This window comes from Equus caballus, chromosome 5, assembly GCF_041296265.1.
Source record: "Equus caballus isolate H_3958 breed thoroughbred chromosome 5, TB-T2T, whole genome shotgun sequence".
In the NCBI taxonomy this organism is placed as follows: Eukaryota; Metazoa; Chordata; class Mammalia; order Perissodactyla; family Equidae; genus Equus; species Equus caballus.
Window position 1 is genome coordinate 104,986,836 of NC_091688.1, and position 15,140 is coordinate 105,001,975.

The following is a 15,140-nucleotide window of genomic DNA, read 5'->3' on the forward strand; positions in this document are numbered from 1 at the left end:
GCTTCATGTGGTTTATGAAATGTTTTTGATGCTTTCCTGTTTTTCTGTCTAGGTTAATACCATGAGGTGCCACACTTGGCTTATGCCCAACAATTTTTGTTGATGTTATGATTGAAGTATATATTGTGAAACATAATCTGAGTAAGAACAAGAAATTCAAAATAGAGCATAAATCAAAGCAATTCATTATTCAGCTGGCCAAATGCCTTTTTTTCTTTGTATAATGCATGATATTCCAGAATAAGAGTTTTATAAGAGTTGGCTTCGAATTCATCCTACCTACCTTCACTTCAGTTGTTTGATCTCAGTACACTAAATGTGTTAATTCCTTCATCTAAAAACCAACCAATTTTGGAATTGGGGCTTTTAAAAGGCAAATTGACTCTGTGATACTATTGTGATAAGGCAAGAGCTTATTCTTGTCTAACTTTGGGGAGGGACAGACCTTGGAGTAAGAAATTTTAAATTCAAAACAGCCTCCACTTGAGAACATCTTCCACCTTAAGATGGTGATTTTAGTTTATGAACCCTTAGCAATCAGAAGACACTAAAATATGGGTTATGGGATCTTACAACTTAAGGTTTGTCAAACTGGGGACCTCCCTACACCCTTTAAAAGTAAACTGACTATAAAACTATGAAACTTCAACTGTTTTCAATTCTAAGCAGTTGTGAAAGGAGACTGTGCCAAGGAAAACCTCAGGAGTAAGGGTAGAGGTACAGAAAATAGTTGGGCTGTAAGTTGTCTTGGTTTCTTACAGCTACCTTAGTTTCAGCCAAAATATTCTACTAACACTGGCAATGGCCCATCTGGCTAAAATTCAAAGAGAAGAAACTCTTCCTTTGTTAAGGTGACTTGGAGACCAACTAGACAACCTCTGGGATGTGTCAACAAGACCTGATTTTTAAAAAAATTTTCCCATATCTATGTTTTATTTTCTCCAACTGGAATGTAATTTTCTGTTGTACAATCCATTCATACATCATGTATTCATTCACTTGTTTCACAAATATTCATTGAGTGCCTACCACGGATAAGACACTATGAAAACTTACGTTTACTACTTCAGTACCTGCCATATAGCAGCTGCTCAATAAAAGACAGTTTGAATAATGCAGTTTTTTCATCTGGTCTTAAACTCATGTTCATCACACTTATAATATGTCAACTTTTATTTACTCATTTAATAAATCCTCATTGATTGTTCTTGAGCTCCTATGCTGAGCAAAGGGGGCACTGTGGTAAGTCATGCACATGTGGTTCATGCCTTTGTGGCTTACAGACAGACTCTCATCAGCACTCGTAAAATGTTTATTGGGACATGCTATGAAGGGGAGGTTCTCATCAGCTGGAGAAGGGAGAACTTTAGATAGCAGGAATTCCTAAGCAGTGACAGCTGACATGAGATCTGGACAATGAGTACAAACTATCTGGGTGTTTGGATAGGGTTCCCTAAGGCAGGCCTCGAAACCCAAGTTCTTGCACTAGAGGTTTACCCCAGAGATGGGTAAGGTCTGTGGGAGGAGGAAGTAGGAGGGGAGGAAGTCAAGAGTAGTGTGGTCTTGGGTCTGGACTGCAACTTGCTCTGGAGTTGTCCTGGCCTGAGGCAAGCTTGCTGGTCTTGCAAACTCTCACTTGGAGCCACTGGTTAAAGGACCCCGTGGGAGACGGGCTGGAAGTCACGGGCACTTTCTGCCAGCAAAGTGGCTGCCGTAACCAGGGGGCAATCTTACACAAAGGCACTGAAGGTGCTGTGTGGATTAAAAGCACATAGAAGGAGAGGTGCAAAGAACCAATAGAAATGGCTCTCAGGAGATGGCGGCAAGGACCAACGCTGTCCTCTACACTAGACGAAGGCAGTGTTCCAACATATGCGCTGCTCCTGTGGTGGAGTAGGGCTTTGCCAGGGCGAGGGACTGAAAGAAATGCAGGATGGTCACAGCCAGCTGAGGCTGCAAGTGGATGGGTGTGGGACGGCCTTAGAGGCAGGTGAAGGCTGCCACAAGTTGAGTTAAGGCCATGACTCTTATCCAAGAGCCATGGAAGGACACTGAATGGTTATGAGTGGGGGAGCAACCCACTGAGATTTGCATTTAAAAGCTTTTTCCAGCTGCAATATGGAGAAGGATTGAAGCGATGGCTGCATGCAGGTAGATAAACCCAGGTAGATGGTAAGGTAGAAAAGAAATGATGATGAGCAGAGTTGGGTAGAGGTAAAGACAAGGAGCAGACTGGAGATTTTTAGGAGGTAAAATCACTAGGAACTGTTGATGGATTGGATGGGGAGGGGAGCCCTGAGAGGCATCAAGACTTCTGCCTTGCCTGACAGATGGACGGTGGTCCCATTCATGTGAAACTGTGAACATTGGGATGCTGGGTCTCAGGGCTCAAAGGAAGAGAGACACACACGTTACATGTCGTGGATGCACTGAGTGTCTGCTTTAATTCTGATGAGAGGTTATCTGTTGACTGGGCGATAGGCTGGGAACAAAAAGAGGAACCAGGAACTACAGATTAATTTCCAAATGGAGATTTGGGAGATCCAGACAAGTATCGAAGAGGCGGCTTTCTCCAGGGAAGGCACTATCATACAACGAGACGGATTCAGTGGGAAGGCAGACCTAGCATAGATGAAAGACTCATAGAACACTGGACACAATAGAGTTAACGTGCGTGTATGCGATTCAACTGTACTTCTAAATACCTCCTATTTTTTAATATTTTTAAAATTTTATCCAAATATACGTTAGGGTATTACTTTTATTTACTTTGCCCAAATATATGTTAGGGTATTAGTAATTTTTCTTATCTATTTCTATAAATCCTTTACATATGACAATATAAACTACATGTATATTTAATGCAAATTCTTTCCAAAGTATAGTATTTCAGAACCAGAACTTTTAGTTCTAGTTTATGGAAATTCTCTAAGATTTTCCTTTGGGATTTCTTCACTGCTATTTTTTGTTTAATAAGATTTTCCTCCTTTAGAGATAAAAGTGTATGTCTGGAATGTGTTTTAAAAAAATTCCAACAGGATATGGGGGTTGGTAATGGGTAAGTGTGTAAATGAACCAAAATTAGCCATGTGTTTTTTATGTTGAAGCTGAGTATGGGGGTTCATTATACTGTTTTCTTTACACTGTAGGATTTTTATAATAAAGATCTTTTTCTAGTGATTTCTGAGTCAAAGGCCAGAATATGGTAGTTCTGCATCATTGCTACAGTCTCTAGCTGGACTTCTTGCTCCCATTTTTCTTTCCCACAATCTATTCTCAGCATGACAACTAGGGGATCTATTAAGTGTAAGCATTTCAGCTTCCTGTTTGACCCATGGCCAACAAGACCCTAGGCGATCCATGCACCACCACACTTACTGCTGAGACTGTCTACCTCCCCTCCTCTTTGCTGACTCTCCCTCAGCCACACTGGCCTTCTGTCATCTGAACAAACCAAGCAAACTCCACTTCAGGGCCTTTGCACTTGCTCTTCCCTCTGCTGCCCCAGAGTCCTGCATGTGCACTCCATCCCCTCCAGGTCTCACTCAAGTATCCCCTTACTGGTGATAGTCCCCCTGACCATTCCCTGAAAAAGAGTGCCCCCAGGACTCTGCCCTCTGACCCTCCTTCTCTCACACATCATTTGCCGGCATCAGGAGTTACTTCTTTATTTATTATCTGTCTTCCAGAATGTAAGCTCTTTATGGGTCCTTTTTATTATATTTTAGTATAATTTTTACTATATTTTCAGTGCCCAGAACAATGCTAAAAAAAAGAAGTAGTCACTCAATAAATATAGGTTGAATGAATGAATGATATATTCAGGAATTGAGGAAATGCTTAAGACCTATGCTACATCTGATGGAATATTAAACAGTTGTTAAAACTGAGGTGATTTTTTAATAATATAGAGAAATCCTCATGCTCTAATGCTAAGTGGAAAAAAAGCAGGACATGAAATTTTGAAAATATGAGTTAAAATATCAGAGAGGAAATGATTCTTGACAGGCCCCTCTGAATGGGAGAGTTTTGTATGATTATTTTGCATATTTTCCAAGTTTTCTTTGGAGACTTTTATAATTGGAATTTTAAGAAAACATATTAGCAAATAATTAATCTAAGTCTTCACTTCTGGGGTGATACTTTGTATGACCAGTAAGAATACTTCTACTGGGTGATAACACTCACGCGATGAGTCACTGGAGTCTCCAGGACGGCAGAAGATGTGGATGCTAACAATTTCGTATTCGGCTGTCCACTGATGTCACTGGAGGAGCGAGTGCACCCTGAGTCCTGGAGATGCCCCAGGTCCTGAGCCGGCTAACTGGGGAGTTCAGAGTATAAGCAGGAATAACGTCTGTCGTGCTTATTGTAAAACCCTGCACACAACACAGCAAATAGCACAAAGTCTGTGCTAAATAATTATTAAATAAACGAGGAAATGGGACTTGGGACCACCACCCTCACACAACCTAGACCAACTGAGAACAGCACCCACAGCACAGACTTTGCTTCTCCCTTTTCCGGATCTACCACACTGGAGATTGTTTGCGTAGACAAGCCTTTCCTTCTGTACTGCAGAGTATCTTATCGATGGCTGTGTTCCCGTTGCCTTGCCCAGGGCCTACCACACCACAGGGCCCGAACATTGCGGCGTGATCGATGGATGGATTAGCCCCAAATTCCCAGCCAGGTAGAGTTGATTAAAAGTCATAAGAGCTGTGAAGAGGTTTAGGGAATTTAGGGAGGCAGAATCTACATCTTCTCTAAAGGAATCTGCAAAATACAAAGAAAGGGTGGGCATTTGAGCTTGACCTTGAAGACCAGATCAGACTTTTAAAGGTATGATGAGAAAATAGGAAAGCGTCATTTCAGGCAAAAAGAATAGAATGATCGTGGTATCAGATGTGCTTCTGTGGGTTTGTGACTTGGCGCCTTTTGGAAAGTTAGTCCTATTTGAAGAAAAGTTTAATTGTAGGGACCCACAGCTGGTACCTTAAGTGCCAGATGCTGGTTTTGTTTTATAGCTAATGGTGGTGACACCGCTTAATTGTATATTTACAAGCAAACACATGTTGTTTCATGAAAACTACTTGATAATTACACAGCGACTACTGAAACCCCTGATAATTACACAGTTACACATGTTACTGCTACCAAGTCATCTCCTGATAGCTGAGAAATTAACTTGTCAGCTCAGCAAACGGGGCCGGAGGGCAGGCATCGGAAGCATTTGTTCTTTCTTACAGGCGTCTCTGGGTTCAGCAGGCGATTGTTGATGGGACCGTCCTCCTCTCAGTCACTTGGCACTTAACCCAGAGGCTGAAACACTTTCTGCCCCCCTAACCTCCTTAAAACTTTTCACACTTCTGGTGACTTTTAACATATTTTAACTTTCTGGGGACTTTGGGAGTATCCATCCATCCATCTGTGCATGCATCCATCAGTCCATGCATCCATCAAGTCAGAAATGTTTACTGAGCCCCTCCTATGTGCCAGGCCCTGTCTGGGAGTCATTGTCACTGCTTCATAAAGCAGTGTGGCATCGTCCAAAGAGCATGAATCGGGTTTCAAATTCTGGAACTGCTACTCTTCGAGACTGTGATTTTGTGTCAGTTTCCTAATCTATAAAATGGGCCTAATAATGCCTAACAGGGTGGTTGTTAGGACGACAGATGATGAAACAGCTTGGAGTAAAATAAGCTCTCAGGGGCCAGCCCTGTGGCACAGTGGTTAAGTTCATGCACTCTGCTTCAGCTGCCCAGTGTTCACTGGTTTGGATCCTAGGTAAGGACCTACACACCGCTCATCAAGCCATGCTGTGACAGCATCCCATATACAAAATAGAGGAAGATTGGCACAGATGTTAGCTCAATGACAATCTTCCTCAAGCAAAAAGAGGAAGATTGGTAACAGATGTTAGCTCAGGGCCAATCTCCCTCACCAAAAGAAAAAAAAAGCCCTCGATAGATTTTAACACTCAACCACTGCCTACGCCCACCTCCAGGCCCGAATTAGCCTTCATTGTTTCGGATCTTCATCAAAATAGATCCTAGAAAAACCTCCACTTGGAAATTTCTGGATATGGTCGAAATTAAAATAACTACATTTATTTTTTTAATTCTCAAAATTCAGATGTATTAACTAAATCAAAAGATCTTTTATCCAAATATATTGAAATTAATGATTTTGCTAAATGGGGCCCCGAATACCTGAAATACTAGAGACAAGTAAGGTACGTAACACTTATCTGTTTACTGTTTTAGTAAAACCAAAACATGGGTCATAGTCACACAAAGGGTCCATGTAGAAGGTAGAACTCAGGAATCCTCGGGGCTCCTGGTCATTGCAGGCTCTCACCGCGCTGCCTCTGCTCCCCACTCTGGTGTTTCCTGTCACAAAGCTCCAGTGCATAAGGAGAACAGAGCGCCAGATGCTGTGTAGAGACACCATAGAAGGTGGAAATAATACCTACCTCTGGCATTAAGTAAGATGTTATTGAGGCTGAGACAGATTAATGACTCATTGGTGCTGATGAAAGTCAGTGGTGGCAGAGCCATAATTCAAACTCATCGTTCTGACTCCCAACCCGTTGTCTTCAGAGAACACCACCTCCCTCAAGCCAATTCACAGGGTCCCTGGAAAGCTCTCCACCCAATGCTTTATTATTTGTTTCCGTTTATTAAGGTCTACTATATGCTGATAAAATATTATGCCCTGGAGAAATAAAATTCTGTATAATTAGCATCTGTTTAATGCTTGCCATGTGACAGGCATAGATTTTCTGTACACATTGGCTCATCGGATCATCTCAACAACAATGTAGGAGAGATATTATTATTATCCTCACTAAATGCATGAAGAAACTGAGGCACAAAAGCTTATGTAACGTAGGGGCTGGCCCCGTGGCCGAGTGGTTAAGTTCGCGCGCTCTGCTGCAGGCGGCCCAGTGTTTCGTCAGTTCGAATCCTGGGCGCGGACATGGCACTGCTCGTCAGACCACGCTGAGGCAGCGTCCCACATGCCACAACTAGAGGAACCCACAACGAAGAATACACAACTATGTACCGGGGGGCTTTGGGGAAAAAAAGGAAAAAATAAAATCTTTAAAAAAAAAAAAAAAAAAAAGCTTATGTAACGTGCCAGAGGTCACCCCTCATTAAGTGGTACGAGTGAGATTTCGACCTAAGCTGGCTCCAAAGTCCACACTCTCAGCGGCCAGGCTTGCTCTGCTCTGCTTCACTGAGAGGCTACAAGGCCCAGCACAGGACTGGAACAGGGTGAAGGTACTCCAGACCCTGGACACAGAAAGCTTGTGGTCTAACAGGGAAGAAAGACAGGAACAAACACCATCCAACGTGCTGGACACAGAAATCTGAGTCTAACCGCGAAGAGCGATATGGGAACAAACACCATTCAGAGTGCTGGGTTTTATGCTGAGGAGCTGTGACAGCCTGGTTCCCAAATCCCTGCTTAGCCACTTAAAGCTCCTGAGAAAGCAGAGCACAGAAGATACCAACCACAGGCACACCTGCTGTTCCTGCCACGGTTTCCTTCTGAATAGCTGCCGGCTAGGGGGAGCTGGAATAGATCCCATGTGGAACAAGTGAATCAAAGGCAAATTTCCAGAAAGAACCCTACGATGGAGCTCAGATCAATCCCACCAACTGTCCCCCTTTTTCATTCTCTCATGGTTCCCACCTGATCCCATTGGGACCTCTCAGTCTTGGGAACTTCCTAGCAAAAGGTCTACCCAGCCTAAATTTTACACTCGAGCCACAGAGAAAGGGAGAGAGTGTCACATGGCTAGTGGGCTTCATGACTCCTTTGTTCTCCACCAAAAGGTCCTTCATGTATCACTGAATGCTCCTCAGGTTAAAGAAAACAGAGGACTCTGCCAATGTAACAGAGGACTGTGGAGGTGCCATGGAAGCCAGAAGAATGGCTCTGCACGCGGCCTCCGAGGGGAGGAGCGGCCTCAGAAAGGAGGGGCTGTTTGAGCGACAAGAAGGAAATGTCCAACGCACGGGGAAGAGAATTCCTGACAGCAGGGATTACAGAGGCAAGAACTGGAACCAGTAGGAAATCCCGTGTGCACCTGGGCACCTGGATGGGGAGAAAGGGGCAGAGATAAGAGACCCGGCTATAGACCCAATTGGGGTGGATTATAAAGCAGTTTGCTTGCCAAGTTGAATAGTTCTGATTTTTCATGGGAGAACTTGGAGCACGGAACTGGCATGATTTAACATGATCGGGGCTGGAAGACAAGTCAAGAGCCTATTTCAATTTTCAGAGAGTGTGAGGTTGTGAATGAGCCGGAGACTCAACCTGGAGCCTATTTACGGATAATGACCTTCAGGACATAGGGTCAGATATGGGGAGAGAGGAGGCAGGGGAGAAGAGCAGACCTCAAAGCCTTCGATGGAAGAGAGAGTGACACAAACTGTAAAATCCTATAGATCTTTTATTAAAGAATTATAATGGCAAAGTTGCAAAAATTATGGCAAGCTTAAGCTTCAGACTCCTGTTCTCCTAGTGGGTGGACACGCTGGACACAGTGGCAGTGTAGGAAGAGAGACATTTCACCTGACGTCCAGGCAGCACTCTTCTGTCCGAGTCCTGAGAATATCCCATTGCAGGCCCCAGTGTCCAGTGTGGGTCACAGCCCACCCAGAGGGAACAAAGCTGTCTATGCTGCCTGCCCCACCAGGCTTCTACTTTCCTGCATCTGCTCTGAGCACAGAATCTTAATTTTCAGGTTCCATCTACCCAGCCAAGATACTCAGCAACAAAATGCTGGAATATAATCTGAAACTCAAGGCATGAAACAAAAGTATTATTGACAATGAATGAACCCATTCTCCGAAAACTGTAATACTTTAGATAATAGCTCACATTTACTGAGAGCTTTCTTGGTCCCAGCCCCGTACTGAGGGATTTCTATGTAGATTGCTAATGCAATCTTTGCTGTAATGTAAATTTGAGTTTAGGTGCCTCTTCTCCTCCCAGATTTGCTCCCTGTAATTCTCCACAGCATTACCAACTACCATGGGAGCAAAAATAGGTCCATTGCTTATTTGGGCCAAAAGGTAATAGAGTTTTTACTGCTGGAACCGGAGGCAGTGCAGTATAATGGGAAATGTTGGGGCTTTAAAGTTAGCAAAAACTGGCTTCAGTTCAGTTCTCTTCAATCCAGTGCCGCAGAGGCAGCGAGTCTCTATGTCAGGAATTTTAATAAGTGTGTACTCACTGTGAGATCAGCACTGAGATTGTGGGTGGCAAACAAAGAAGAATGAAGACATAGCACCTGCTCTGAAGGAGCTCACACATAAACAGGCACTCTCACAATGAAGTGGCCAATTTAAGGTAGAGGTAAGGCGGATGCTGTGGGGGCACCAGGAGAAACACTTAGCACAGCCGAGGGGTTTCCAATCTGGATCCTAAGAGATAAGGGGGACGTCCCAGCAGGACGGTGAGATTTGAGTTCCAGGCACTGAGAACATGATGAGTGGAGGACAGAGGAAGGACACATGGTGGACGTACGGAAAATTACCAACCACACGGAGCGGAGAGCAGGGCACACTGACCGTGAGCCTGGGCAAACGCCTTTGCCTGTCTGAGCCTTTTCCTTGTCACAAAGGGATTATAAACAAGGTCTAGTCACTGGCTGGTTGCAAAGATTAAAGATGAAAACCAAGAAAGGACCCAGAATTGTTTATATCAGAAACCCAAAGTAAGATCATTCATAAAGCACTTATTCTATGGGAGGTTAACAGATGTTTTATTTTAAGATCCATGGTCAGTTAGGATTTGGAAATACGGAGTTGAACTAAGTACGAACTTTGAGTAGATTTCTTTAGAACAACAGCTTTGAAGATGCTAATTTTCCGCATGGACCTTTAAGGGTATGAGGGAGAGTACATTCAGCTTTTCCAAACCTTTTATTTTTATCTAACTAAGCATCCCAAAGGACTCATGTTCCGTGATCACACTGGGAAGTATTGGCCAAGACTGGAAGAGCTTATAGGACACCCGGCATGGCTCTAATCCATCTGATTCTTACCTTTTGGGAAACTGTGTTTCATTAATTCATCACCATGTTTGAAAGACAGGATTTTTTATCCCATGAGAAAGCATCGCTGGTGCCACAATGACCCATAGTGATTAGGGTTCTGTGTGTGTAAGGTCACCGAAGAGTCCCCTTCAAGCCTTAGAACATCTGGCTGTGAGGGGGCTGCGCTTCAATCTCTGGCCTCTCAAGTATTTGAACTACTGTCTGGATCATAACCCATCGCCTTGCTGTAAGAAGCCAGCCTGATGTGTTGGCTCTGGGCTTCACGGTAATGAGAAAAATCACTTAGATTCTCTGGGCCTCGCTTTCCAATTTTGAAAAACAGGATATTGTTATGCATCATCTATCAGCACTCTTCTAAGCTTCTACAATATGGTATTCTAGGTCAACCTAGAGAACGCTCAGTCTCAGACCTCGGAATTTGATGAGGCTGGAAGCCACTATTGATGGAACAGAATGTTGTAGTTTCAGGCGGATTCCAATTTGGTGATACCTGGGCAGTGATGTGAGGTTCCCAGAAAGAACGGAGGAGCCGAGGGAAAGGAGAGTGGCATCTCCATCTGGCCTAAGCTTCTTAGAAAGAAAACAAGGTCTAACAGACAGGGAGCTTGTGTTAAATTGGGTTGAAGGAGGGCAGTGGGTGAGGGAAGCCCAGGAGGAAAGCTAATAACTTAAGTGCAATTTGACCAATTCAGGGGACTTTCAAACTTCCAGCCAGAGTTCTTTCGAATCTGTGTGCCACGTACCCAACTGTCCATGAACATCTCCACCCTCCTGTCTGACAGACACCTCCCACCTAACATGTTGAAGACAGAGCTTGTGTTTTCCCTTGTCTGCGTATCTCTGAAGCACGACGTTTCCAAGAGACCCCAGGTCTGGGAGGCAACTTCTCCATCAGCTCGGGCAGCCTGAAGTGTTTGTCTGAGCAGACGGGGAGCATTACCAGTGCTTCAGTTTCTTTTGTCCACTGTGCTTTCACTTGTACTACCTTATTTAATCTCTAATAAAAATCACTAATAATTGTGTCATTATCCCCATTTTTACAAATGATGAAAAGTGAAACTCTGAAGGGGTGAACGATTACTCAAGGTCACACAGCAACTAAGTCTGGAGCTGGAGTGCCTACCTGCGCTTGGCTCCAAAGCCCACATTCTTTTGACAGGGCTGTGTCCAGCCCGAGCGTGTCAGAGCATCGGTGTAACGATGCTGGACCACAGGGCTGGTGAGCTCTGGTCCTGCCCAGCGGCTGCGCCTTGCTCTGCGCTGTCTCCCTGCACGAGAGAGCATCTCAGAAGTGCTGACTCGCACCAGAAGGAAGCTCTAGGGCCGTCAGGCACGAAAGCAGGTGTTCGGATGCAGGTTCACAAAGCCTCCTGTGACGCCGTTGGAGCACTGTGCTCCCCTGCACATCACCAGGGGTCTCGCTTACACGCCTGCAGCTCATCCCACCTTCCTCTCTCCTGCCCACCTTCCTCTCTCCCTCCCACCTTCCTCTCTCCTGCCCACCTTCCTCTCTCCTGCCCACCTTCCTCTCTCCCTCCCACCTTCCTCTCTCTCTCTCTGTCTCTTTCTCTTTCTCTCACACACACACCCTCCACCTAGTTTCTGTGGTCACTGTAAAAATGTGCCAGGTTTATTCTGAGTTACCAGACTGTGGTCTGAGCCGTGTAGCTTATCGGTAACAGCTCTCACTCATTGAGCACCTCTCATGAGCGCCTGCTCCACATGTCCAGCCCAATTCAACCCGCACAACACTCCTCTGAAATAGGGGGTATGAAATTCATTTGGGAGACAAGGAAACTGAGGCGCAAAAGTTTTAAAAGTGTTTGTGGTCACACAGCTCATGAGGGTGCTGTGGTGGAGGGAAGAGTTGCAACCCAGGTCTGTTGGGCTCTAAGCCCAGGGTTTCACCCAGGCGCTTGTCTGTCCCAGCAGCTCTGTCCGTGTGGTGCTGGGTAGACAACTCCATCAAGAACTTCCTGCTGGGGAAAATTAATTTTAACAGTCACTGATCCCTCCATTGCCTTAAACTTAACACTCACAGCAGCTGGGAAAGTATTTATCAAGGAGAGTTCTTGTCGCTTCCCTCTGGAGCAGGACAAACTCTGATGCATGCTATTCATCCTGGTTGACCGGAGGGCTTGCTGTGTGAGAGGAGCAGGGAGTGTGTCCTGCTGCCAAGACAAGGTCTGCGGCCTCCCTCCAGCGCGGCAACACTGACACCCTGTGGCCAGTCCCCTCCCAGGCCCTCCGCAATCCCCTCCCTGAGCCAGGGAGCCCACCAGCCCTCTCAGACTCTGTGGAAGGGTGCTGCGGACACAGAGTCACTGAGAAGAATCACCCCTGAGCTGGGACAGCCGCTGGCAGCGTCCATCTTGCTCCCATCAGAAGGCCAACACTGCTGTGACCGACGGCGAATCGGGCTCCTGGTGTGGAGAACAGGAAATCAAACTTTATTTCTAGTTTCTGTATTTGTTCATTTATCGCTTTATATGTCCCTTACTTTCCTCTGAATATACTGACAAGCAACTTAAAAAGACACATTGCCATTCAGTTATGTGACCCCTTGCATAATGTGGTGGGAAAGATGATGTAAAGGGCAACAAGGGAGAAATCCTGAAATGAAATGACACCCAACCTGCAGGACTGGAGATACGCCAAGGACGAGGATGGGGCCCGACTTGTCTCCGGGCCTTTTACACGACAATGGGAGGGGCGAGGCCTCCCTGGGCACGTCTACGCGATAAAACACACCAGGAAGCAAGGAGGACACAGCTGCCCCTCACACTAACAGCAGGAAAAGTCTTCCGAGGTCCTCAAGGAGCGGGCAGGACACCAAGGTCCTGAGCAGCATCAGCCCACAGACAGCACCCTCCCTGGGCAACTCTGGGGACGCCAGCCCCCAGCCCACTCTCCATTTCTGCGTTCTTGGCTCTTTTTCTCCTTGTTTGTCTTGACTGTGTGAGTGTTAAAAGGCTCTGCTTCCCCTGCAAATGATTGCTGCCAATTAGTTTCGTTTGTCTAAAATGCAGTAAGATTCCATTTTTAGATGTCAATGCAGGGTTTTTACCGAGGAACACAATAAATTAATCATTAAATCAACTGTATTGATTGAACCTTGCAAGACATGAAAAATCGCAGAGCAAGGAACATTTCCACCATGGGTAGGATGGGCCTAGAGCTCTGACAGTGCCGCCTCCTTCCTCCCCGGGGATCTTAGCTGCCTTCATCCATCTAAAACAAGGTCAGAGACCATTTAACTTCAAACATCTACCCTAAGTGATAGCTTCCACTCACTGCGCACTCACCAGGCTCCCCACGCTGTGCTCCGTGCTGTCATGCGTCATCTCGCATAATCCTAACCACAAACTGTGGGGAAGGCATTCCTGCCCCCATTTTGTGGATGAGAACACCGAGGCTAATGGATGCGAGAGACTCGCTCAAGGTGACCCGCCTAACGAGAAGGGATGCCAGGATTTGAACCAGTTCTGAGTGAATCCAAAGTCCACACTCTCAATACTAAATTGCACCTTAAATTAATAAAGGGACGTGGAGGAAGACTGTCAGCTCACTGGCCTCTCCTCCGCCTGCTGCCTGGGCTGCTCGTGCTTCCCCCTGGTGAGCCAACACTAGTGTGAGCCAAAACCAACGAGGTTTCAGTCAGAGGAAGAAGAATATTGTTTATCAAGGCCAAGACAGTGCGCAGAGGCCCAGGGTAAGAACTGACATGCTGAGCAGACCCCCTTGTGGAGCGCTGAGCAGACCCCCGAGTGGAGTGCTGAGCAGGGAGCTGGCTGGTGAACCCCCAGAAGGCAGTAGACACGGGGGCTCAGTTGTCCATGTGAAGTGGCACAAAGAACCCTGGATTTGGGGTTTATCTGGGGGCTGTACAGACATAGCCTTCAAACTTAGAGTTCATACCGTGCGCCTGGAGCACATCCTTTAAAGTCTCTAAGCCTCAGTGTCCTCTGTAAAGAGGGGCCAGCCACACCCCCTCAAAGTGTCAATGTGAGATTCAAAGGCGACAGCCTCTGTGAAGCTCTGAAGAGGCCACCTGGCGCCCAGCAGGCGGCTCCTTTCTCCCTGCCCTAATGCCCCTCAGCGCAGCCCCTACTGGGACCTCAGAGCTGTTCTTGGAGGCAGTGTTCTCATCCCCACCTCTCCCAATAGTTCTCGCCAACTTGCCTCCTTTCACTCCAAACAGCACGGCACCAATTCATAACCTGGCTCCCCCACTCTTCTCCTCCAGGAGGACCCCCTTGGCCTGCCACCCGCTGACCAGACATGAATGGGGAACCTGCCGACAAGTGCGAGGAGGGTGGTGATGGGGGTGACGCAGACGGCAGAGACTCAGCTTTGTCGCCTCTCAGCTCACTTTCGTGGGGTAAAGCTGTCAGGTCTCAGAAGACCATCTTGATTCTCAAGGAAGCAAAGACAGAAAGAAACCCACCCTGACCTCTCCCGCCACCTCCAAGCCCAGAAGCAGAGCCTCTCCCGTGTTTAGTGCCAGAGGCAAACTTTTGAGGATGATTCACTTGGGAAGACTGGAACCAGGCAGAGAGGCACTGCCGCTTGACTAATACTAGCCACAAAAAAGACAAAACGCAAGTGAGGTTTTATTTTGCTCTGCAAATTCTTTTAGCAGACGCCTACGTGTTGGTCGATGGAAAATGAAGGTGGTTATTTATTCATGCCACCGCCCCCCAAAGAGGCCAGAACCAAAGGGAGGAGAAGAAGGGTCTCGATTATCGCTGCAGCGGTGTGTAAAGGCTGGCTGATATTCAGCTGAGATTGGAGCTTAAACTTCTGGTACCAGATGCAGTTTGGGATTCTAGGGAGGAACAGGAAATGGCCCAGCTCACAGCATTCCTTTGCACTTCTCGAGTTGATTTATTTTATGGTTCTGACCACATGCCAAAGCCATTTGGAAGCTTCTAGAGTTTAAATAGCAATGTTCAATTAGTAAGGCATAAAACCCTGCTGCCTCCTCACCCAATCGTTTGACCAGCCCTCTGCTGCTCTGAACCTCTAATCGATGGGGACACTTGCGGCCCTAGGGTCCCGGCCA